At 44.6% G+C, this 26,831-nt stretch overlaps 1 protein-coding gene and 1 long non-coding RNA gene across 2 annotated transcripts in view; one reads left to right on the top strand and one right to left on the bottom strand.

Annotated features, from left to right (window-relative positions):
• PTH1R (parathyroid hormone 1 receptor) overlaps positions 1-26,831 on the top strand; it is a 105,449-nt gene that overhangs the window by 23,248 nt on the left and 55,370 nt on the right. The window lies entirely within an intron of this gene.
• On the bottom strand, positions 11,132-25,287 carry LOC122159358. Its single transcript, XR_006168451.1, has 3 exons — positions 25,170-25,287; positions 24,521-24,624; positions 11,132-13,053 (listed from the first exon to the last, which is right to left on the bottom strand). It is a non-coding gene; the product is annotated as an uncharacterized LOC122159358 (long non-coding RNA).

Raw genomic sequence — 26,831 nt, 5'->3', positions numbered from 1 at the left:
TAACAGCAGCTATCACAGCAGCAGGAAAAGGCAGCCATGAAAATAGAAAGAGACTTGGAGACGGTGGCTATCTCTATGCTGATAGTTTGGAGATTTGCTGCTGGGGCTGTTTGGTTGGTATATGGTTCCCCTTATCAATGCAGATGCTTAATCTGGATTCAGCACAAAGGAAATGTGCTAAGTAGATCAAAGGAAGTCTGCTGTAAAAGTGTCTGGTGGAGACCTCAATCTGGTGAGCAACTAACTCTCTTGTGCTGATGCCATGTGTCACCCTTGGGCTCCTTTACACCAACCTCCAGGAGGGCAAAGGGCTCCCTCATGGTGCATGCTCTCCAAAAGGCCCTTTGTATTAGACTGATGATACATCCCAGACTTTGCCCCTCTCTGGGTTTTGCGTTAGGTGGAATGGATTAATGTTTCTCCACTTTTTGCAGCACGTCCTCGCAGTGGCTCAAACTCCAGATATCTGAAATAGCTCTCTGAGGTTTTGAGGATGCTGAGGCAAAGGGAGTCTGAAAATCAGAACTGGCTCATCTCCAGGTATCTGCCTTGGAGGCACCCACGTGGAAAAGGAAAGAAATAGAGAAATGGCATCAAAGCATCAGCCAAAAGCCTTCTGCGCTGGGAAAGATGTGTATAGATTTGTCCATGTGTTTGTGTGGATGTGTCCATGTGTTGCTCCTCTGGCTGTGGGGCAGCTGTGCAGCATCATTCCCAGCTCCCAGACTGTCACAGAGAGTTCCTGTCTCTCTCATCTCTGCATTTAGATGTTAGTGGTGGACCATGAGTCAAATGACTTTGGTCTCCCATGAATCCTGTACCTATTCCCAGGGCCCCTCTGGTCCTATTCACTTGGTCCCCATGAGAGAGAAGTCCCCCTGCAGAGACACAGCACAGAGGAAAGCTCAGGTTGAGGTCAGAGCCCAGCTTGCTACCTGCTTTTGCATTATTTATTATTGGCTATAGATGGCAGCAAACGTCTCAAAGCATCCCACTGTTAGCTGACTGCATCGGGGAGCTGCCGGGGCAAGGCAGAGAAATTCCCTCATCCCTTTGTGTTAAGGGCATGGTCCCTTCTCCAAAGGGAGAGAAAAACAGCGATGCATAGACTTCAACTGGATCCTGTTCAGAAATAATCCAGAACACGTTTAGTGACTAGCAAGCAAGCCCTTGATTCTCCTCCAGGCCCACACGTAGCTGTTAGAGTGATCTAGGGGACCATGAACTGAGGAAGACCTGGTGAGCCCCTCCATATTCCGCAGCAGGAATGACTCAGACATGAGACCTGTTTGCAGCTAGTTGCAGCTAGTTGCAGCAAGTTAGCTGGGAAGACTCCCCATCATATGATGGTGTGGACAATCACAGCCCTGGGATAGTGGAGATCCTGCAGCAGGGCAGGATGGATGGGTGCAGAGAAAGGGCCCTGGTTCATTTTGCCAATGCAAATGCAGCTATCGAATCCAGGTATAGAAAAAGACAATTCTGAAGACTTTCCATACAAAGTTCTCTATTTCCTAGCTGCAATACAGGAATTTTAAAAGGTCAGATAGGATAAGAACAAGTCTATTCAGCCTCATACTATTTTATATAATGGCGATAGGATGAGAAGTGATGGCCTCTTGTTGTGCCAGGGAAGGTTCAGGCCAGATATTAGGAAACACTTCTCAGAAAGAGTGGTGATGCAGTGGCACAGGCTGCCAGGGACATGGTGGATTCACTGTCCTTGGAGGTGTTCAAGGAATGTGGAGATGTGGCACCGAGGGACGTGGTCAGTGGGCATGGTGGGGATGGGTTGGGGTTGGACTTGGTGATCTCAGAGATCTTTTCCAACTTTAATGAATCTACAATTCCACAATTCTACCTCCAGCAGCGCTCTGCGGGGGTTAGGTGTATCTGTCATGGCCCGTTGTGTTACAAGAAACATTATCTATGAAGTTCAAGCCTTACAGTTTGTTTCACCACTGAGAAGAATTGCGAGACCTTCTGTTTCTCACTTTCCCTCTGATGGACTGGATTACAGGTTTCTCTCTCTCCAGCTTTTTGTTCTGCATATTGTTAGCCATGCTCCAGGCCTATGGCTCTTCTCCAGAGTGTGGAACAGTGTTTTACCCTGCCAGGTCCCTTTTTCTTTGCAATCCGTTCATTATCATTTCAAGAGCATAATCACTCAGAGAGGGATTGTACAGAGAGTAGAAGTCAGAGACAGAGCAACCAGTAATGTGAGTTCCCCCATACAATTCCCCCTATGCAGAAGAGGAATGCTGTGGTTCTATAGGTTGGCTGATGCAATTAGCATCGCCTGTGTAATTAGCCCAAGATAGACAGAACTGGCAAGGAAACACCCAATCAGTCTAATTTCAAGCTGTTATAAAACCAGTGAATGGAAAACAGAGAGTTTCCATTTGTTTCCAATTGAGAAAAGTGCAGGGTTAAGGTTGGTCCGCAGCTCCACCTCTCGCACACGCGCGTGTGCTCACATGGCTAAATGAAACCAGAAGAGAGCAGCCAGCATGCAGCTGTGACAAATCCATTTCCCTCTCAGGATGCTGAGATACTGAATATTCAGGGCATAGTGTCAAAACCCAAGTCAAAACTTTCTCTGCCGCACCCCTTCTTTATTTGGATGCTCCCTCTGCTTATTTACTTATTTCCCTGCTCCGGATTTGTGTTTCCAAAGGAAGTTGAGCTCCCCGTGCTGGTGAATTTTACATGCTCTTTTTGCTGCAGGCAGTTTGCAGACTGAACAGGTAATGCAGACTGAAGGGTGGAAAAGCAGACCCCAGGGAGAAGAGGCCCATAGTCACACCATCCATGGGTCTGTGTCAGAGGAGAGATACTGGCTTCCAGCTGTTCTCAGCTGCAAGACTACACATTTTATCCCCTGATTTTTCTTCTTCTAGTTCCTTTCTCTCACAGCTTTATGATTTTCTTCCAGTACTCCTCATCATTTATTCTCCCCTCTCCTTTCCTGCTGAGCTTTTCCTTGCCACCCTTTTCCTATCCCCAGCTTCATTGAGGCTGAACAGTTTCTCACACTGCCTGCAGGTGCTGTCCCCACTTCTGTCCCGAATTGGGGTGAGAATGGCTGTCTCTGTGACCAATGTGTGGCTGTGCTGAAAATCCTGAGTCTGAAAATTAGAATTGTGGTTATCTTAGCCTTGATTTTTGCTTCTGGGCCTCTGGGTGCTGGTAGACCTTACACCCCTTTGCTAAGACTCATATATGCCAAAGGCAAGGGAGGCTCTGGAGCTGCACCGCTCAAGTAAAATGTTTGTCCTTTAAAGCACAGGAATCTGCTTTGCTCTGAAACATCTCCAGCTCAGCAGGATATCTTCCCAGAATCAGGCGAGACACTTGCTGTCCTGTCCTGGCACTAGGAAACTGTACTCAGTCTTTTGGAACAAAATCCCACCCAGGCAGCTTTCTCATCTTCAGGTTTTGTTACAAACTCTAAACTCCAGCCAGGTCCACTTCAATTGTGCCAAGTTCCCTAACCTTTTGTGCTCACCAGGAGATAATGTGTGGGAGAGAAGGAAATGGGCAGCATCTATTTAAACAGCTTGTAGCTATGGCACTTGCCATCCTCTCTTTGAGACGCCACTGGAAAGTGGTATGGAAAAGCAGTGTGCATCTTGGCTTGGCACGTCAGTGCACAGTGAGCAGGCAAGTCTATCTGGGGTCCAGAAGAGCCTGTGCTTTGCTGCTTTGTGTTATTTCTATCAGAGGAACAGCAAAAGAGAAAATAGATGGATGCCATTTGGTGTCTCTTTGAGGATTCCTCCCTAATCCAGATGAGACATGAGCTCACGGTCTCCATGTTGGTTCCCCTCACTCCAGTAGTGATGGCTTGTGCTGCATCTCCAGAAGGTCTGGCTGGGCATGCTTATGTCTGCATTTTTCTGGAAATTGTTGATATTAGAGAGGAAAGTTCATACCTGCCCTTGGGGAAAAAATCCCCAATATTGGGATTTTCCAACCTGGCCTGAAGGTGTTCAAGGCCAGGCTGGATGTGACCCTGAGCAATGTAATCTGGTGCCTGATCTAGTGGTGAGCAACCCTGCCCACAGCAGGGAGGGTGGAACTAGATGACCTTTGAGAGCCCTTCAAACACAAGCCATTCCAAGACTCTACAATTCTGTGATACAAATAGTGCTATTTCAGTTGCCCCATTGCTTGCAATAGTTGGAGACATTTTGCCACCACACTAGTCAGGAACACAGATATAAGAATCTGTAGGTAACTGCTGTCCATTCTGGAGTGAGGAAGGTGGATACAAGCAAGAGATCAGCAGTTTATTTTCAGCTGAGAATTTCTGGAATGAAAATTACATGGGTTCTGGGTTCTGCTGGCGTATATTATTGCATATATATATATAGAAGCACACATAGGCATTTCAGTCCTCAGATCACTTTCTTCACTGCAAAAGGGCTGAACAAGTTGGTGGTTTGCAAGGACACCCATTAGTGGGAGACATGCTCACAAGTGCATTTTGTCAAGGGCTGTTTATGACTAGATGTCACTTTTGACCACTAAATTGCTGTCTTTTCTGACAAGAAACTGCATCATTATGTCCTCAAGTGGTTTGTCCTCCATCTGACCAACCTCTTACACTGGACGTCATTGAGATATACCAAAAAATGCCAGTGGTGCTTTGCAAAGAAATACTTTTCCATCTGAGCTAACAGCCTGAAGGATATTTCTGAACGTGAGGACATTCTCCCTCACAACATGGAGAGGAATCCAGGGGGCCTAAGTCAAGATCCAATCATCTGAGACTTTCCCATCAGTCAGTGTAGGCTCATCTTGCAGGATGCATGCTTTGGATGAGCTGAATTATCCTCCAGAACCAATTCCTTGCCATTGGTGGTAGATGAGGCTGCCACAGAATGCTGTTCCTTACTTGGATGCTGTGATAGGTAAAGTTAGATGAGATGAGTCTGAATTGTGACAATGGTATCTTTAACAGGAAACAAACCCTGCATCTTGAAGTCATTAAAATCATATGCAAGCTAAATGTACCAAAATGCTTAGAACTGTGTCCCTCACCAGTACATGTTTCCCTGGTTCTCCAGGGCCCTGGATCACCATTTCTTCCCCTGTGTTATCCAGTGCACAGCATGGTCCCAGATTTCACCCGCTTCCCCCAAATCCATATAACATCAGCCTTCTGCTATTTCAGGCTGTTCAGAAAGTCTTACAAAATGCCTCAGCTGAAAGCAGTGCTCTCCATACACAGACCTGCTTGTTAGCGTGGTGCATTCCGATCACTCATCCTGAGTCCATTGGAAGCAATGATCTCATGGCCATGACCTTCTTCTGGTGATAAAGAGGAATGCTCTCCACGCAGGTACTGTTCAAATACAATGAGGTCCTGAGCAAACACCAGCTGCCTCCCGTTTCTCTGGAAACCTGAAATGCATCCTCTTCTGCATGGGGAGGGAAAGCCCTCCTGTTTTGATTTCATTCCTTCACCATCTGCTTTACGAAGTGTGGCCTAGTTTATGACTGAAGACATGTGGCTTTTGTCTAAGGCTGTCAAGCACACTGATAGAAGAGGTTTCCCGTTGCTTGTCTTTGTTTTTGAGTCACCAGTTTTCCAGACAGCAGAGGCCACATTTCCCATTCTCTCCTTCTGAGACCCATTTTCCTTCTTGTTACCTGCCTATGGGGACTCATTAGAATGGCTTGGGCTGGAAGGAACCTCAAGGATCATCTAGTTACCTACAGGGAAGAACTGTTTTGGGAGTTGGGAGACCATAACTGCAGTACTGAGCATCTCATGGCAGTAAATGTGGGACATCATTATTCTATGGTTCTCACAGGGAGATCAGAGGGAGTGTTCTGTGGAGTCCAGATAGGGTTTTTTTAACCCAGTTCTTGCAAAGTGGCCAGCACACAAATGTTTCAGAAGAGCTGGAAGAACCACCATTTTAAATTATATGCTGCTCAGGATCCCTACTTGTTCCCCATCCAGGTTAATTTTCTATTCACTGATTCCTGAATAGAGGCCTGAACAGAGATGTGTCTCAGTTGTCCAAAAAATTTATTCCTCCAAAGAAATAAGATTTGATAACATGTCAATATGTGTGTGTACCTGCACATATTCTCCTCTTCATTCAATCCTATTGGCCAGCAGAGCATCCAGAGTCTCTGAGATGCCAGGCTGCTGAAAACCAGCATTCATTATATCCACTATTCATTAATGATCTGTTAGTATGAGCTATTCCCAGATTAAAAAGCCAGAAGGTTTTTCTGTAGAACTTGAGACAGAATTTCACTCCGTCGTTACATCACAGCACTCGTCTATCACAGTTGAGCTGGGATGTCTGTATTTCAAGAGGCATCCAATCTGCATTTTTAGATGGAGGGTCATCTGAATCCTTTGTTAAATATATGGCAGACATGTTTACATGTATCAGCAAGAAGTCACAGGTCTGGGTGTGCACCAAAGTGCCCAGTGCTCCTCTGAGTATTTCTAAGTGGGGAAAGAATAACTTGATACTTGCACGTGCTAATAGCCATGTCTGTTTAGATATTAGTGGAGACAAATCATGTATTGTGATAGCAAGAGCACTGGTATTCTGAATGAGTCTTTCAGTAAGAGATCCTATCCCAGTTGACGTCAGCAGGGTAGCTCAATTTACACCAGCTTCAATTCTGGGGCCATTTTTTGCCTCTTGGTTTATTCACTGGGGCTGCCGACCATGGGAGAATTTGAGTGTTACAGTGCAGTCAGCTTTGTAAAAATTGTGTGAAGGACTCAAAGAAATGCAGCACTCTTTAGCACGAGAAGCAACAAAGAGAACATGTTTATGGTTGGTGTTGTACTTTTCCTTGAGTCCAGGACTGGCTGAGATTTTGGAAATTCTGCAATCAGCCCTGGAAATGCAGTGGATATCTGTTATTCCCCATTGTGTGGCAGACAGTCCAATTCCAGGTGTCTGAGGTGGCTAAATTAGAGGTCAGCTTGTTGTGGGCCCCTGTGTATGACCAAAGGATTGAGGGACACCTCTTCCTTGGGTTGTCTGAGTAGAATTGTAGAATATCCAGAGTTGGAAGGGGCTGATAAGGATCATTGATTCCAACTCCTGGCTCCACACATGTGTCTAGAGATAAATGTAATGAACTCAAGCTGAGCAACTACCACGACAGTTCAGCAGGACCATGGAGCCAGTGCTGACCTAGGCAGGCCCAAAGTCATTGCCAAAAAATACAGAAGGAAGGTGAAGGCTGAAATCAGAGCAGATTGCATACAGCCTCTGCAAAGTAGGGTTCTTAACAAAAAAAGGTCACTCCAGACAGAGGCTGAGTGGGTCACCTAGTGACTTCTGGGGAAGGAAGCTCTAAAAGTTGAATGCAGGACATTCAGCCAGTAAAGCCAATGTTGTAGAGAATAAACTGTTAGGCTGGTGATGACAAGTTGCGTGCATCCTGTTTCGAAACAACAAAAAAAAGAGCAATGGCTTTTCCAGGGCAGTACTGAACCCAAGGCTCAAGGCACCATTTTTAAAGAAGTGTCCATTAATTACAGTCAATATTCTCTAATGCCAGAGATTGAGCCAGAAAAACTTACCCACTTTGCTTCCAACCGCTAAACCTTTCCTTCCCTCATCACCACTGATGCCCGTTCAGCTGCTGGGTGCAAATGCAGGCTGAACCTTCCTTCTTGCAGTTTTCCCTTCATGGTTTTGTTTTCCATTTGCCTGCAATCACAGCCCCAGAGTCCTGCTTCAACCCCAGCCTCTTGCTCATAGCTCTCCAACATCCTCCCAATTCCAGCCACATTCTTTCCCCACTCTTGTCGCTGTCACACAAGTTTAGCCTCCAAATCTGGATGTCAGCAGGCACTGTTTGTCATAATTACTCCTCCAACCTCACCCCACAAAGAATCTGTTTTCAAACAGACGCAAACTCATTAGCTGTTTTACAGACTTGTTGTTACACTGATGGCTCATTTGTTTCAGGATCCAGAGTGAACTTCTGGAAAAGCTTTCAGCTTTCAGCTGTAGAGAACTGGTGTGGTGTAATACAGCGAGATATTTTTAGGGTTTTATTTTTCTTCTCATAAATAATGGTAATCAGCCTTTGTATGTGTTGAAAAGATCACAAGGAGATGACACTGTAGCACGGAGGCTTGGCTGCAATGGAAAGAGCAGCACGTCGTTATTTTTTGGGACAGGTGCAGGGTGATCATCACTCGCCTGGTGATTAGCACAGTGGATTTTGTGTTGGGTGAGCAGCAGCAGAAAGGAATCACAGATCCAGCCAGGTGATCTGCTATTCCCTGCTGCAGAGCTTTGGCTCTGGAAGAAAGAAAATTGGAAGGAAAACACTGTTGAAATATTTGCTAAGGAGACTGTGGCTTATCTGGAACATCTGTCGCTGAGCAAGCCATGGCTGTTGAGTTTATATACTTCAACATAAGTGCTTAATAAAAATTAAAAGGAAAAAAAGAAAAGAGGGAAGGGATTAATGTTTTAAACAGCTCTTCTGAAGCAGAACCACACAGAGGACATGGAGGGAAAGGAGAGCAGTTCACCACCTCTCTTTTGGTGACGAGGGTGGAAACCACTCCCTCTGAGCTCATATCCCAGGCTCCCTTTACAGCCTCTGAGGAAAAACAGGCACTTTTAAGGTATGATTCATGTGCCCTGTTTATGTGTCTACTTCAGGAGGAGATAAATCATGCCTGGTACTCCATGCGATGCAGTGATGGCACTGGGAAACAAAACACTGCCAGTGCCCTGCCACCAACTGGGACGTTTCCTCGGTATTAAACTCTTCTCACCTTCACAATAGGGGGCCCCATCTCAACAGCCTGTTGGTACACTGCTTATCTTACCACTAACCCATGCCAGAGAATGGTTTGAGAAGGACATGAGGCACAGCTGAGCCAAGGAATGGGTAGATCTTTCCCAAGGTGTTCCCCAGAAAGCATTCACTCAGATAGCGGCTATTCTGGGCACATCTTCCCCAGTTCTGAAGTAGAGACATCTGCATTTAGTCAGCCAAATCTTTTCTAAATGTTATTTTAAAAGGCTGCTGGCAATGTACTCTTGTCTGATTTTTTAATTATTTTTTTCTCAGAAAAGCACAGTAACCATTATGAAGACAAATGTAAAAACAAGCAGAGGAAAATAATAAAAGAGATGCAGACAGTGCCCCTAAAAATTTAGGTTATTAATACCTGAACATGTTTTGACTATATGTTACTGACATGAAGATAAACAATTGTAATGAACAGAAATATCTTCATGCTGGAGATTGAGAGAGGGGAGGACTCCTTATAAACAGGACAGAGTGACTTTTCACATGGTCTGACAGTGATAGCAAAAGGGGGGAATGGTTTTAGAATAAAAGAGGGGAGATGAGGATCTCTTTTAGGGGGAATTTCTTTGATGAGAGGGTGATGAAGCAGTGATACAGGCTGCCCGGAGAGGTTGTGTATGCCCCATCCTTTGAGCTGTTCAAGGCCAGGTTAGCCATCTGATGCCTGATTAAATGTTTGGCACCCATGTCCAGGGCAGGAAGTTGGAACTAAGTGATCTTTGAGGTCCCTTCCAACCCAAGACATTCCATGGTTCCATGATTCCACAAAAGGCGTAAGTTCCAGAGAAGAGTCATGGAGATGAAGAAACATAAGAAAGAGTGTGACTGCTCCAAAGCAGGTGATATGCCTGGGATAGCTAAGGGTAGGACACAGCAGTCACCAGTGGAGGTGTTCCAGAACCATGTGGAGATGTGGCACTGAGGGATGTGGTCAGTGGGCATAGTGGGAGTGGGTTGACAGCTGGAGTTGCTGATCTTAGAGGTCTTTTCCAAGCTTAATGGTTCTATGATAAACCTGAAGTTTTTCCTGTACCCCGTTTTCTCTGATTTTGGGACTAGACTCTTTCTTCTTTATGCACCAGAAGAGGCCGTAGGTTTTTTCTTATCACAGCTGCATACGGAGCAGATGCTTCAGTGGTGTAGAATGTGCAAACATCACGATGTTCCAAGTTCAGAGAGGAACTGGGGAGATCTTGGAAGAGACTGAACCCAGAAGGGATTCCCTCTAATCTTCTCACATGCAGACACACACAGCCTCCCTGCCATGGGGCTCTCCATACTTTGCTTTGGAATTCACCCAACAAAGGGATGGGGCTGCTGCCACACAACCAGGATGGTGGATTTTTACGAGAGGTGGTCTGGGGAGACCTAGAGAGCCTGGCGTACATCAGATCCCCATGATTATTATTGCTACCATACAAAACAAGAGCAGCCACACAGAATAATTCAACTCAAATTGAGCTGTACTGACAGTGAGCTTAAGCCCAAGCACTTCTGTAATTCTCTGCTCAGTAAATTATATCCTCCCATTAACTTTTTAGACCAGAAGAGACTTACTTAATTTTTGTGGAGGGGTGCTGGAAATCTTTGTTGTGTTTCAACAAGTGTTCAAGTATCAGGAGATATGCAGTGGGGGCCTGGCTGCAATGGGGAACAGGTTTGAGATGATCCTGGGATGATTACATATTGCTTCTCATGTTGGTTTCTTTATGATTCAGCTTTTTCCATCCAGTGTAGTTCAGGTTGGAGAAATTAGGAGAAATTTCTCTTTCAAAAGAGTGGTGATGCATTGGCATAGGCTGCCCAGGGAGGTGGTGGGGTCACTGGAGGTGTTCCAGAGCCATGGAGATGTGGCACTGAATGGACATGGTGGGCATGGATCAATGGTTGGATTTGGTGGTCTTTTCCGATCGTAGTGATTCTGTGACTCTGTGATTCAGCTCCTTTTGCCCTGGTGTTGTTTACCTTTTTAATAAGTCCCTTCACCACCTAACACATCTAAAAACATTCATGCATTGAACCTTACTAAACTTACTTCAACCTTCTTTCTTCTCTGAGCTACAAAATGTGACCAGTTGGCCAACTGTCAGTCCCAGTGGCTTTGATGCTTGGGGATGGCCAAGTCCAGCAGCAGTGTTACAGCAGTGATGGTCCTCCTCTAGCATTTTTCCTCACATTGTGCCACAGCAGCACCACTTTGTCTCCATTTTTGAAGATCTGCCAGGTGGAAAAGGAGAGGGGAAAGCAATCTTCATCTTCACTAATTAATTTTTTCTGCCACTCAGCACTGATGCGTTGTTGATCAAAAGCCTATCTTTGGTCACAATGAGGAAAGGGTTTGTAGATCTCGACAGACTGCCAAGCCCCAGTGCAGCACAGAATTAAGTGAAGAAAAGACTAGGATCCTACAGGTGTTGGAATAATGATTTATGAGCATTTCACACCAGAGAATTGTGCAGCACATTTCTGTCCTAACCATTAATTACAACTGCAGGCCCTCTGCTGAGGTGCCAAGATGCGTTGTAGCAGCAATTAGAATTTTTCCCTCAGCACTTTTTATCCCCAATGGAAAACAGCTTCTTAGTGAAAAGGGAATGTTTATCAAGATGCCTTTTTTTGATAGAAAGGAAAGATTCCCTATATTTTTTTTGTTCTGAAAAAACTTAAAAACAATCTTTTCACTCTCACTTCTCATAGATAAAAAAGTAAGCATAGATTAGATACAAACTATTCAGTGTAAATAGATTAGTCCAATACAATTATATAGTCATATTTATTTTTTATAAGAAAAGCCTGAAGGATTACAAAAACCAAAAACAGCAATATTCCTCATGGTGCCTGTTTCTTTGGTTGCAGAACTAATTGCTCTCCAGCAGTCTTTGCCTTTTTCCTAACAGCCACACATCAGCCCCACAAGAGAAAAGAGGACCCGGGAGTCTTTGCAACAAGTTTTGTGTGTTAAAAAGCCTTTTACCTATACCCAAACCAACGGTTCACTATGCTCTGGCCTTACAGCTCCTAGGAGTGTCATCACCATTTGGCACCATTTGGACTGAGCTTTCTCTTGGGAATCAATTTCTAAAGTTACCGTCTCCAAGTGCTCAGTCTTGATGCTAAATGTGAAAGGATGTGCCAATGCTAATATTGTTATTGACATTTCTGTGTAGGAAAAAGACAGACGATGAAAAGAATATGAGAAACATTCAGCATAGAATTCCTTTAGATAGCCACAGGGCAGGAATCTTTCTGTATCGTTACAAATAATGGAGATCTAGTGAATGCTATTGACATACATCAGGCACTACTTAAGTCCACATAAAAGTAGGCATTTAAAATAGAGCCAATCATGGCTGAAAACATCTATTTTTCCTCTTTGGCTACAAAGGGAGTGCAGAGCTTGAATTTTGATATCTAAGATGACTTTGGAATGTCCTTGGGGAAAAAAAACCCCAACAGATAACTCAGAATATGTCTTCCTTTTCATGTTGTATCCCACCAGGTGTTGTTGCTTAGCCTTGTTACAGCATTTTCCATTTGTTCATATTGCTTTTTGCAAAAGTGCTTCTTCAGCCTAGTCATGTAGACAGTAAGGGAGAATGTTGCCCCACTGGGGATCAAGCAATAAGTTATATTGTTTCCTTTGATAATCTCCCTTGTCCCATTTCTTGTGCCTTTCATGGAACTCAATTTTTTCTCTGTTTATGGTTAGTCTGAAACTGTCACCTGAAATCAGTCACTTGGGTCACCTATGGGTTGACTGAGCACTAACTCATGGAGTAAAAGCATCACGCAATTTGTGGCTAGGGCTGAGAAAAGGCACTTTGATGAGAAAAAGATGCCCAGAGACAACTGTGTCTCAAAGCAAAAGATCAAAGGGAATTCCTGATCAAATTCAAATGGGAGGCTTAATAATTCATTGAGAAGAGATGCGTCAGATTAAAGAATTCATTGTTGCAGAGGAATAGGGAAACCAAGAGCCAAAATCAGGTCCAGGAGATTGGACATTTCAAGGGACAGCAGGTACGTCTGGGATATTAAGCTCAGATCAAAATGAGTTGGAAAGGAGGGAAGGAAATTAGTACTGAAGGTAGCCTGATTTCTGCACTCTTGGCAGCGCTTCTTGGCGTTGCTGTAGTGGTGCCTGGGGTAGCAAAGGGTCCATCACAACCAGCTGTTCTCCTGGACCTGCTCATCTGGGCAGACTTCTGTAAGACATCTGACAAACTACAGAAAAAAAAGAAAAAAGGAAGAAAGAGAGAGAGGTTTTGGGTTTTTTTGCCTTTTTTTTTTGGCCCAGAAAAGGGACAGAAGAGGCTCAAAGGGCTGTGAGCCAGACAGCTCTCTGACTGTCACAAATTGTTACTGCCAAATAAACAGCATTGAGTTTTAGTCCAATAAAGAAGGGTACACACGCTCAGGCATTACTTAACCCCTGATTTAGGATGTTGTTCAATAAAAACAGGCCTGGTGGCTCTCTCTATCATCTCAGCTGCTGCAAAGCCCTCTGCTTCATCCATCCATCTCATTGTTTGGAGTTGGGAGCACAGCAGTGCCTCAGTGGAGGACTATTACCTGGGAGCTGCACTGTGGGTGGGAGAAGCCATGAGGGCAAGTCTTGTGGAAGCCACAGGTCACAAACAACTGGGGCAAGGGTGGGCTATGTCGTGGGTTGCTCTGCTGATAGGTATCTCAGAGTTGGCTCTACCTTGGCATCCATGTGGACATTTTGAACTGAAGCTGCTACAGGGTTGATAAGCACACAGTGATGGGTTTTGTGCCACAGAATCATAGAATCATTTGAGTTGGAAGGGATCGTTAAAGGTCATCTAGTCCAACTCCACTGCAGTGAGCAGGGGTATCTATAGCTAGATCTGGCTTCTGGTTACTTGGTTCAGTATTCTCTCCATGATGTAGAAAGAGCTATAGAATGCACTATAATTATTTCTATCCCTTGTACTAAAACTTGTGGCCTAAACTTAGAAACATGAAGTTTCTGAACTAGCTGATATCTCCTTTTTTTCTGATAATCAGTAATTATGGAGTGATTATTTAGGTAGGACAGATTCTGTGGCCTTCAAAGTACTTACTGAGTGTATATTGAGAGTTCTTGTTTCGTACCCATCTATCATGAGGGATCATCTACCTGGGGGTTAAGCATTCAAGATCAGGTTGAATGAGACCCTGGGCAGCCTGATCTGTTGGCTGACAATCCTGCCTATGACAGGGAGTTGGAACTCAATGATCTTCAAGGTCCACAGCATAAGGCATCCACAACCTCTCTGATCAGCAGTGCCAGTGCCTCACCTCCCCCTGAGTAAAGAATTTCTTTCATCTAGCCTAAATTTCCCCTCTTTTAGTATAAAGCCCTTATCACTAGCATAGACAAACTCAAATGAGCTTTTTGAGATGTATTTGCAGATTCTATTGTTGTGGTTTTTTTTTTCCTTAGCACATTTCTCTCAAGGATGCTAAGAGGAGATATTGATATGTATTTCGATAAGTAGTCATCTGGGTAAAACTCTGGCAAACATAGTAATTTCAGTGTGATGTCTCTCTTTCCATTAAAACAGATAGTCTTTGTGGACCATTTTAGGCAGAAAATGGCTTATAGACCTGGCAATTACCATAAAGTCTCCAAGATTCACTAAAATAAGATGTTGGAAATGCACAGCATTGTATAATTTGCACACAGCCATAGAAGGCAACATCAGAGGTGTGGTACAATCCATGCTGTGGGAAAATGGGAAAAGAAGAGAAGCCAACTCAGCACTGTAAGCAATAAAAAGTGCATTTCTGACAGTCTAATGTAGGGTGAGCCTCAGTTGATAGGATGAGAAGTAATGGCCTTAACTTGCACCAGCAGATGCTCAGGTTGGGTATTGGGAAATATTTCTGCTCTGAAAGAGTGGTGATGCAGTGGCACAGGCTGCCCAAAGATGTGGTGGAGTCACCATCCCTGGAGGTGTTCCAAAACTGTGGAGATGTGGCACTGAGGGACATGGTCAGAGGGCATGGTGGGGTGGGTTGGGGTTGAACTTGTGCATCTTAGAGGTCTTTTCCACTCTATGATGGGCTTAGTCTTGCTATTGCCCAACTGCTTAGATGCATGCAGTAGTGAGGAAGGGAAAGAGGCTGGTGCTCTGTGATGGTACAGTGGCTGACCAAACCCCCCCAAGAGCACAGGCTTGCTCTTGCCAAGTCACCCTAGTAAGAGCCTCCTCCCATGGCCCAAGCTGTCTGCATAGCCTCCTGTGAACAATGAGACAGATAATGCATCACTGCAGCAAAAACTGGAAAGACCTGAGAATGCCTTTAATGTGATTACAGAAGGGAGCCAACTCCTTGTGTACTTGGCCCGGCTTTCCTGGCACTGGCTGAGGAATGCTGGCACGTCAGCTCCTCCAGAGCTATTAGTGGTGTCGCACACTCCAGAGCTGCAGAGAATACGTGCACTGTGCTGCAGCAACCCTGGAGATGCCACCAGGCCACGTTGTTGCACAATGCCCACCAAACCAGGGCAGGACTCTGGTTTTTGGTCTGAAAGCTGGGCAGGCCAGACATTCAGAGACTTGCCAAGCCTTGCCACCTCCCCCTTATCCACCTCCCTTTCCTGCTCCAAAGGTTTGTTTGCACTTGCCTACGTGCAACCAAGGTAGGAACCTGGTAGCACTGACTGGGTGTAGTCTGTCTGGGAGGATGGACACCCCAAACACCCTGAGCAAGTCATAGTAACTCACGTACCCTTTTTACTGCCAGGAGTCTGTAGTGTGTGCTGCTCTCCCTAAAGCCATTTAGCTGCTGGACTTGAATCTACAACACTAATTCACTGTCATGTCTCACATCAATGCCTTCAGTTTTATGGCTTTTTACGAGGGTGGATAATCATAGGACAAGGGGGAATGGTTTTAAACTGAGACAGGGGAAGTTTAGGTTAGATATTAGGAGGAAGTTCTTCCATGCAGAGGGTGGTGAGGCACTGGAACAGGTTGCCCAAGGAGGCTGTGGCTGCCCCATCCCTGCAGGCATTCAAGGCCAGGCTGGATGTGGCTCTGGGCAGCCTGGTCTGCTGGTTGGTGACCCTACACATAGCAGAGGGGTTGAAACTGGATGAGCCTTGTGGTCCTTTTCAACTCAGGCCATTATATGATTCTATGATTCTGTGATTTGGATGCTGCTCTGAGCATATATCTTGCTGTAGGAACTCAAAGCGAAGAGTCTCCATGATCTCCATGCAGGTCTCCATGCAACAGAGAGATTTTCATCAGAGACCAAAGCAGCCTAGCGTAGACTCTTTCCTTCACAGCTTCCAGATTTTGGACCCATGAATTCTGCTATCGGCCCTACAACAACAGTGATTCTCTGACTCTATGAGGTGTTCAAGACCAGGCTGGATGGGGCCGTGAGCAACCTGGATGATCTTAAAGATCCCTTCCAACCCAAACCATTCTATCATTCTCTGATTTCCAGGAAAGTGGTGGAGTCACCATCCCTGGAGGTGTTCAGGAAAAGGGTGGAGGTGACACTGAGGGACATAGTTCAGTGGGCATGGTAGGGATAGGCTGACGGTTGTACAAGATGACCTTAGTGGTCTTTTCCAACTTTGATGATTCTGTGATTACCAATAAAAGTTGCACATAAACTGGAAAAGTTCCTGGCTCTGGGCTTGCAGCTATCTCTACCATTAAATGGGCAGTGTGGTCCCTATGTGCTTTTTGCTCAGGCCAAAGAGCCTTCTCCCTTACTCAGAGTCATCATGCATCTGAGATCACTTTCAACCAACAGTTTGGATGCAGACACCTTCTTTTGGAGGGTACAGCATGAATGTACATTGCTGCATGCATCACAGCATGAGAACAGAGAGAACAGTGAGCAGAGAACAGTGCAGGATGATATGATTCACCCGTAACACCTCTGCAAAGCATTGAGTCTCCACCACTTGGCTGGAAAAGCACCTTCAGCCTTGGGCACTGTCTGTAACCAATATCCTTCCTGTGGTCACAAAGATGCCCAGAGCTGAACAGCCAACAGCCAGCACAGACAAACGGGCCTTCTTTGGGAGATGTCTGCTTCAAGAGGTGATCCCCGTGCTCCTATTTCTCTGCACTGATCCCTAAGCTCAGATGACATGAAGCCCACTGAGGTGCATCTGTAGATGCAGCATTGTCACAGTGCCCTGACCCCCACCACAATGGCTACACCCCTCAAGGGACAACTTTCCTGACTAAAGCCATGCTAGCTTCTATCTTTGCTGTGCCCTAAGTGTACATTGGCATCTGTCATTCATAACTGACCTCAGCAACTGGCCGTGCTGCTCAGCATGTCCCACGCAATGGGGTACGTGAGGTGCACCTCGGAGCAAACAGACACTGCTGCTGTGCTGCAAGCTGAGGTTTCTCTGCTTTCGGCTGTGGCTGCTGGCACATACAGTGCAGAGGAGGAGAGACAGCATTCAGCCCATACCTGCCTGGCCCACACCATTGGCACAGCATGCAGAGGGCACAAATATTCATTTCCCTGCGGTCCACGAGTGGTAGCATCACCCCAGTGGACGTGACCTGGCAGAAGTGAATCCCACATCCCCAGTACTGAGGCAGCAGGCTGAGGGATGTGGGATGACCATTTGTAGCAGAAACATCTCAGGAGCATCCACCAAAACTCTTCTCTGACATCAAAGATGGGAAGAATGAGTTCAGCTTCCAGTGATTTTTTTCCCCAGATGGGAGAGAAGAGCAGAGGGCTGGACCATGGCTCCAGGATGTGTCTTTGCTAAATCTGGCTGGGAAAATGCTGGGATTAGAGATTGGACACATCTGGATCTGGCACCGAGAGCAGAATGCACACAGGATTCTGGAAAGGAGCAGGTTGGCCTGACCTGGGAGATTTGGTGTCCCAGGTCTCCAAGTTGCAGTAGGGGTGACATGCCAAGACTTTGCCTCCCTCATAAAATTAATGGGCTGTATAGGGCCACTGTGTGGTCTTGTACTTTATCACTGATCAGGGCTCAGCAGCATGCTGAAAGATTAAAAAAAAATAAAAAAAATTAAAAAAATTGAAAGAGAAAAATAAAAGAATAAGCCAAATTAAAAAAGAAAAAGAAGAAAGAAAAAGGGAAAAAAAATCAATCACATCATGGCCTGGAACAGCTGTACTGGAAATTCAGTCAAGTCTTCAAGCAAAAAGCTGATGATTTACCAGGCACAGAACAGCAATATACATATATATATGCATATATATACCACTGCAAGTAGACACCTATGGAAGGAAGCTGAATGCTTCTCCAACTCACTGCTGCTCATTGCAGAGGTCTGTTCTGAAATCTGCCTCTCCCTCTTCCATTGAGACATCAATGAACACAAAGATGAGGCCAAAACAGATAAGACAAGGACAGGTGATGTTTGCTGTGCCTGTGAGAAACTGAGGGAAAATGGCAGAATCCCATGCTCACTTTTCAAAGCCATTCAGGCATTCACTTCAGGTGATAGAGATGCATGTAGGTACTTAGATACCTCATATATGCAAAGCTGCCTGACCAGGCTCTGAGTTCAGCTGAAAACCCATTGAGGCTGTTGTTCTCCTTAATGAGTGAGGAATGTGTCATGACTACAGAGTGAGGTGGAATACTGGAGGAGTCATGTGATAAGGTGGGGATGTCCTCAGTGTGGTCCTATTGCATGGAAATCTAGTCCATGAAGCCAGTGCACCCCAGAGAAGGAGGTGCTCGTGTTGCAGCCTGGCATTGCTTTCCCCTTCCCTCTGCCTCTTTTGCCCAGAGCCTTCCCAGATGCACTCAGCTCTGCCTTCTATTGCCCAGTGGTCCAAGAGTGACTCTGGTTGCATGTGCTTAAAAGTGATGCCACCAAAAAGAAATGCATCTCCAGCTGCACCTTCCCTGCTGAAAAAAAAAAAAAAAAAAAAAGGAACCTTTCATATTAAACAGAGTTAGAGATGACTTCTTAATGATTATTTCACAAGCAGTGTAGGAAAAGCTTGGTATGATTTGAAAGAAAATCGAAAATATTTGTGTGCTATTACTTCTTAAAAAAAAAACAAACAGGCTTAACTCTTAGACCACTCTTAATTGCTCCTAAATGGCTTTCAACTAGACACTCTACTGAGAGTCTTTCATTCTCATCATTAATGGTATTGACTGGTTTCAGATAAGCAACAGCTGTTAACTGAGAAATGCAGATAATCCAGCCTCTGCAGTTTGGAGAGCTAAGAAAGGCTGTTGGCATTCTCCTCCCAAGTACACCCTCACAGAACATATTGATCTTTCTAACCCCCAGCTCCTTTGCAAATGATAAAAGAAATAAAAGAAAAAAAAATGCCATTTTCATGGTCTAACAGACTCCACTCCTGTTCTGAAAGACTGAAAAAATGTAAACGGAAATAGGGCAGAAATTGGTGCCTATCCCCTCCGAATCTTGAAAATTGTGAGATAATCACAATTAGTAGATAGGAAAGTATGGTCCCAAAGAAACCATCTGCTTCCAAAGAATGAGGGAAGAAGAGAGAAATCACTTCTGTACCTATGTTCACACATTGGGAAATGGAGGGTCTTACAAAACACTTCACTGTATCATTCCTTAGGTTTGAGACAGATGTGCTGGTGTGAGCACATCAAAACAATTTCAGAGTGACCTCCGCTTCCTTTTGCATCCCTCCTGCTTTTTCAGCCAGTTGGGCACAGACAGAGGCTCCATTAACAGCCAGCATGATCCCAAGTCGCAAGAGCTTCAAGAATCACATTCAGCTTCATGTTTGCCAAGTGGACACCAAGGAACATTCCTGCATCCTTCGGTAGATTGAATTGCATACACCAGCTTTTCTAGGTTGAGTTTAAACCTTACGGTCCCTGCCTCTGTGAGAGGACAGTTGGTGGGTTGAGCTCTCAAGCTTGGATGCCCAGCAGATGCCTATTTTGAATCTGATGTAGTCAGAGTTAAGACCTGGATGGTCTTAGGTCATAATTAATCCGAACATATTAGACATTAGCTTTAGGTTGGGATTAATCATTCATGACTACAGTAACTGTGTTGCACAAGTGTGGAGCGTAACATGTGCTGTTCATGACTCAAGAATATAACTCAAACCAGTAGTGATCACTGCTGACCTCTCTACACCAACACCATCTTCTAATTACCAGGAAGACCACTTTTGCTTGGCAGCACAGCTAAGCAGTTGTCATGAGTTTTGTCCTTGCTTGGAAGGAACTTCTCATAGCTCAGCCTCTTGGGTTCCACCTCATTTGCTCCAGGGATGCAAAGCAGGAAAGCAATAACTTTAGTTAGGGAGATGTTCTCCTAAAACTCTGTATCCTGGAAGTGTACCTTAAATGTCAGTTCCCCTTGATGAACTGCAGGTGCTGATTGCAAAACACGAGACATAGTAAGACAGGCATTTACATGACAGGATGGCTAGAGAAGGAGATACACACAGGTAATCATCTTCAAGAGTGTGGAAGAGACAAGGATGATAAAAGACCTGTTCTATTGCTGTCGTGGTACCACCTCAACCTCCAAAAATCTTTTGCCATTATCATCAAATAAAGTGGACATCTGTGTTCCATCCACATTAAAATCAGTTAATTCCCTTTAGCATGAGTTACGATGAGTCTGGAAGTTGAGCTTTATTCAAGCAGATTTTCTTCTCCTTCTGCCTGTGCTGCTGGAAGGATGAAGCTTCCCCAAGGAGAAGTGAGAGCAAGTGAAGTTGGAAGTGTATCAGTGAGACCAACTCAGCCTGAACTGTTCTCCAAGGAACAGCAGACATATGTGCTGCAGGACCAGATGTGTCCTCCATCCCTCCTAGTGATGACAAATTGCATACATCCACACAGCATGTGGAAATGCATTCATCAGTGCTAGTAATGTGTGATGCGGACATGGTATGACATAGACAGTAGATTCCCACAGGATCAATATCCTTTCCTGGCTGAAACTCAAGAAGTTGCAGGGCCCTCGCTTTGCCATGCTAGTGTTAGACACTGCAGATCTTTAAATGCCATTCATTCCTCACATGAGGCATTTCCAGTTCTGCACAACATCTTCCCATGGACATTCTTCTGTTTTCCCATTCCTGCCATCTTTCTTATTACAGCAGTCATTGGAAATCCACGCTGATACCTGGATTGCATTAGAAAATGTGCAAGAGGTTGGAACTAGATGGTCTTCTCCCAGCAGGGCATCAAGACAGCGATAAACAGGAAAGTTCTCAAAAGTTTGTGGGGACCTCTTAACCACAGAATATCAGGCTCTGAGAGCAGGATGGAGAGCAGATTGCAGCCAGCCTGATGAGGGCAGTCTTGGGAAGCACTGATATGTCTCTAAGCACAGCAGGAAGCTATTCGGCTTTCCATAGATGCAGCACAGGATCCCCAAGCTCAGCTAGCAGGAGCAGAGACCTACTGCTGTTCTGGAGCAGGCAGTGGTTTGGGTGATGTGGTCGAGGGATTAAGGCAAAACCACCAACTTAATTTACCCTCTGGGAGGCTGGGAATAACAGGGAGAACATCTCATGTGCTCACCTCTCTATGCTTCCCCAGCCCCTGGACAGCATCCCACTTCAGCAGGATTCATCAGCTCTTCTTCCCCCTCACATCAACTACCTCACCCCAATCTCCTTCTTAGCCAGGTCTCTCTTGGGTATCCCCCTCCTTTCAGCCTTCTGTCTTCAGGCCATACTATTTTATTATCCCAGACCAATCTTCATTATCTCAGCCTTTAAAAGCACTAAGCCATCTCCTAGAATTTATTTACTGGCTCTGTAAGTGGAATGGAGTGCGGGACACACATGTACATGGTAGAATAACCATACAGAGTGCTCAGCTGAGCACCCACCAGGACTTCTTTTCATAGGTGAACCTGAGTCATAGAGTCCCTTGAGTTGGAAGGGACCCTTGAAGACCATCTACTCCAACTCCTCTGCAATGAGCAAGGACATCCACAGCTCCATCAGGTGCTCAGAACCCCATCCAGCCTGACATTGTCTCCAGGGATGGGGCATCCATCACATCTCTGGGCTATCAGTTCTAAAATCCAAGAGTAGGACTTTGTGCTATGAATTGACCTTCTTCCCACCATCTTCCTCAACACCCTGATGTCCTGAGCTTATCACAGCCTCCATTCCCACAGCTTCTGCCATTAACAGCTGGCAATGGATTATGCCGCTGATGTGGCTAGTGCATCTCTGTCTGGACCAACTGTTACTCCAGCTTTATGTATTTTTAAATCTTTCCAGCATTAACCTGACAGGAAATTAGTTGCAAACCACATTTTTCTTTTAAAGTTGGAAATGATGTGTATTCAGGTAAACTAAGTCCCTCAAGGCAGAACAAGTCCCACTCCCCAGTCTCTCCTGAGGCAGAACCTGTTTGCAGCAGCTTGCTCCCAGTGCATTTTTTGTTGTTTCTGCATAGTTTTTACACAGAGTAATGATAATCTCAGGCAGCCAGAGAAGATGCACAGAGGTAGCAGTAAATAAGAAAAGGGAATTAAAATGTTTGTGCAGTGGGAAAAAAAAAAAAAGCCAGCAACACACGAAAGTCCAGTCTTGCCCAAATTGGAATAGAATAAGCACCATTTGTCTGTATTTACTTTGCTCTGTCCCTCCATGAAGGAGATGCTGTCAGCTGCCACTGAAATTTGAAGTACCAGATCCTCTCCTCTTGTATGAATCACATTTAGATTTTGCAGCCTGGCAGATCCCACTTTGCTATAGGACTGGCAGATCTACTAACAGAGATTGCACAAGGTACAGTTTGTCCAAGAGAATGTGTACAAATTACTGGTTCTATACTTGACAGGGTTCATCAGTAAATCAGCAGGGCCCAGTGGTCAGGAATTGCAGGCTTGCACAAATACTCATTTGCAGAGGCACAGGATAAAAAGAGAAAAACAAGATACCTGAATGCCATGACAAAATAACAGAGGGTCGCTCCCTTCTCACTTAAACCCATTCATTAAAAGAAAAAAAAAAGAAAAAAGAAAAACAAGATAAAAACAGATGTCAGAACCTCAGTTCTTCCCCCATCCTACATTGCTACCCCATTACTGATCCATGCAACACTTTGTGCTCCCGATCTCCTACATGCGGCCAAATTTTCCTTCTTCTGAGCAACCCAGTGTTACCACAAGCTCTGTGGTAACAATTTGCCTCACTCTATGTAGAGTGGCCACATCAGCTTCTGTCAGAGGCAGCTGAATTGCTACTTTGGGGCATGACTTAGATTTGCCATGTGTCTGCATTGCCAGGCCACAGCACCCCAGGCTGACCTCTAACCCGCCTGGTGCTCTCAGCAGAATTATGCTCATCTGTAGTAGCCACTGGTCTGGTCCTAGGTTAAACATTGTTGGATTAACCTCCTGATCTGAACAGGTATTTTGATTCTTCCAAAATTTAGTAGAGCGGGTTTCATTTTCATATTTACCTTTTCGTAGAATTGTTTGAGTTGGAAGGGACTCTCAAAGGCCATCTGGGCCAATTCCCCTGCAGTGAACAGGGATGTCTACAGCTCCATCAGGTGCTCAGAGCCCCACCCAGCCTGACCTTGAGTGCACTCAGGTGTGGGGCATCTCTCTGTGTAATCTGTGCCAGTGCCTCACCACCCTCATATCATAAGAAAATCCTTCCTTATATCCAATCTAAACCTCCCCTCTTTCAGTTTGAAACCATTTCCCCTTGTCCTGTCACAACAGACCCCTTCTTTCTCATACCCCTCTCCCTTCTCCAGCTACCCAGCCTACTGCCCTCCAAGGTGGTGATCACCAGCAGTCCCTTGCACTGGGCTCATCCAGCAGCTGCGATGCTCTCAACCCTGACCAAGGAATCTGTTTGCCTTCAGCTATTTTTTTGAGCTGCTGCCAGGGAAGTTTCACAAAAAGGATAGTGTTATTTCTGAAAATGAGTCCCATAAACAAGGATGAATATGACCTCCCCGTTGAGATTTGGGGTTTACTTTAGTGGCTGGGAGATCAGCCAACGAAATGGAAATACAAGAAAACATTATCATAATTAGCCTGTGGCCTCCTCTGGGGGCAAAGGAAGAGAGGGAAAAAATAATAATAATAAATAATAATAAAAAGATATTTAACAGGCTCTGGATAGCATTGTCATTTCACCCTTCCCAGCTTGACCTGTCTCCTGCTTTGTATTTTTGCATTCTCTGAACAAAGGGAAGAGAAAATAACTCAAATCTGTTCCCCACAGGGAACTTTCTTTATTTCTGACAAAAAATAAAAAAATAATAATAATAATAATAATAATAATAATAATTAAAAAAAAAAAAAACAACAAAGAAAGAAAACAAAACAGTGCTGGGAAGTTGAGGGGAGAGAACTGGCAAAACTGGGGAGTCCAGGCAAGAGACCCCATCACTCTCAGATGCATTCATTAATAGCAGAAGAGCAGGGCAAAGCTGTCCCCCTGGACCTATTTGTGTGCTTCCAGGCCTGTTACATCTGTGAGTCTATATAAATTTCATGTCAAATAAGCTCAATGCAGGAATTAATTCTGAAGCACGTTAGGAAGGGCTCATGGAAAAGGATTTGCTGTCAGATCTTCTTCAGAGATTACTGTCTGCAGGGGCACACTGACCTCATCCTACTAAGTTAGATGGATATACCTATCTGTGACTTTCCTCAAATGCTTTTCTTGCCTTCACAGCTCAAGCCGGTGAAAATTGAGCTCCTACCTTCTGCAGATCTTGTCAGCTCTCCTCAAGTGACCTGTTAGTGCAGATTGCAGGTGCCCAAAGAACCTCTCACTCTTCAAGGCAATCATGTTTTGTGCCACCTGCTTTGGGAGTAAAATCAAAGCTGTTCCCAAAAAATCTGACATTGCAGGGGTGCAGAGCTGTCAAAGCATCCATACCCTCAGCTCTTGACCTGGATCCATACTTGTTATTAAGCCAATAACAATAGAAGCAATTGGGAAACTCACCTCACACAGAACGTTCCTGTAAATAGAAGTTTTATAGGAAGGCTTTGTTTTGCTGATTATTTGTTTTTAAGGTATTCTCTTTCTATATTAGAGGCATGCTTCACCCTGAAATAAAACCAAGTTTAACTCTCATAAATTAAATTCCCACATACAAAGAAAAAGACTTTGAGAGCTTCTAAAATATTATCATTGCAACCATTGTCCAGTGTGTAGAAGGAAACCAAGCAACCCTTACAAAGAGAATTAGGTATTAGAGATAGATAACAAAGGACAACAGCATAACTTATGAACTTATGTCTGTCCACCAGGAAGGAAAGGAAATCATCACCCCCACCTGGGAAAACTCTGGGATAAAAAGCTCTGTCTTCACTTCAGGTTCTAAAAAAGAAAAACCCCTTTACCTGATTCATGTCTTTATAATTGTAAAAAAAGCACAGCTGATCTGACTTGGTTCAGCTGGTAGCTTGGCATGAACCTCCGCTGATATCTGTGGTTGAGTATGCAGTGAGTATTAAGGAACCCTGGATAAACAAACACTCACACACCCCAGATGGGTAAATGCTTTTATAGATGGCCTGTGTTGGCTAACGAGGCAGGTTTTATCTTTGTGAGATATTATAATAATTCCTTTCTGCTGACTAATGTGTGTCCAGTGAATTGGAGATTAAGGAGTTGAGCTGTAAATAGGTGAGCTCCAGGCAGGTGGGAGAGGTTCTTAGTGAAAAATGATGGAAGTGTTGAATATGTAAATCTATGCAGGTTATAGCTTGAAAGAAATACTTCTGGTGTCTTCCCTTCATCTGCTTTGCCTGGTCCTGAAGAGCAGGTGCACAGAATAGGCTGTGCTGAGCATAGCACATCTTAAGCGTACATGCATTTTTTTTTTTAGATGCACAGCAGGATATGATGTTTTATTGCCTTGAAAAAGTATCCATAGGAATGTAAAAATAGATTTATTGAGTTGACCTGTTCTGGCAGAGCATCCCCAGGAGCTTTCAGCCTTTGGAACTAGAGACCGTTCTTACAGCTGTCAGATTCTGGTTTCTGGTGGCCAGTGACTCAAGATCTTCCTGCATCAGAAAGTGGAGCCACTTATTTTGCTGCCTGGGGATATTCAGATTAAAATAAGTTGATGTACCCATATGTTAATGATTTCAGCAAGGCCGTTTCACAGTTTATTTGGATCAGGTATCAAGACTGTTTGTCAAAAAGGAACCTTTGCTAAGTCTGATTGAAATAGGTCTAATTTCTTGAGTCTATCTATTTTGCAACTAGATGATGTGAATAAGGCATGACTGTTAAGTGAGGGATATTCCTCTCTGTTAAGATAGGGCTTATGAAAGACTAGTAGAGAGGCTTGATCAGACTTCTGAGCTAAATGTCTGATTGCAGCTCTATCCATGCCATTTGAAAGCTTGCACATTGTGTATCTATGCTGACTGAAAATGGTCAGCATAATGGTCAAATATACTGGAAAAAAAAAAAAAGATAATTTTTTACAGTCTTAAAACTTGTTCCCAAATTCCATCACAGCAACAGAAAGCATGGCTGCATATTTTTTGCTGTTCACAGGACTGCATTTAGCCATTGTATCCAACAGTTGGACCAGTTTTGCTTTGTAGGTGTTTAACATGAATTATTCAGCAGCAAAAGAACAGCATTTTAGATTTTTCTTGAAATTGAATGGTTTAGTTGGAAGGGATCTGAAGGCAATTTGGTCCAACTGCCTGAGCTCTTTGGGGCTAATCAAAAGCTAAAGAATATTACTGAGGGCATTATCGGGGAATCATTAAGGGAATGGGAAAGGGAAAGGGAGTGGGAAAGACCACTGAGATCACCATGTTCAACCATTGACCCATTCCCACCATACCCACTGACCCTCAGTGCTACGTCTTCATGGTTCTTGAGCACCACCAGGGCTGATGCCACCACTTGTCTCCTTAAAGCCAGAGGACTTAATGAAAATACCTATTCTTTTTCATGTGCATATTTACATGAACGTTTCGTCTTCCTCAGCCAAGGAGGATCGCAGAAGGGTTGAGGTTGGAAGGGATCTCTGGAGG

The sequence above is a fragment of the Centrocercus urophasianus genome, unplaced genomic scaffold, assembly GCF_019232065.1.
Source record: "Centrocercus urophasianus isolate 14NV4802_14NV808 unplaced genomic scaffold, USGS_Curo_1.0 seq_16, whole genome shotgun sequence".
Lineage (NCBI taxonomy): Eukaryota > Metazoa > Chordata > Aves > Galliformes > Phasianidae > Centrocercus > Centrocercus urophasianus.
The sequence above is the reverse complement of the archived record's forward strand: the minus strand, read 5'-3'. Positions and strand labels throughout refer to the sequence as shown.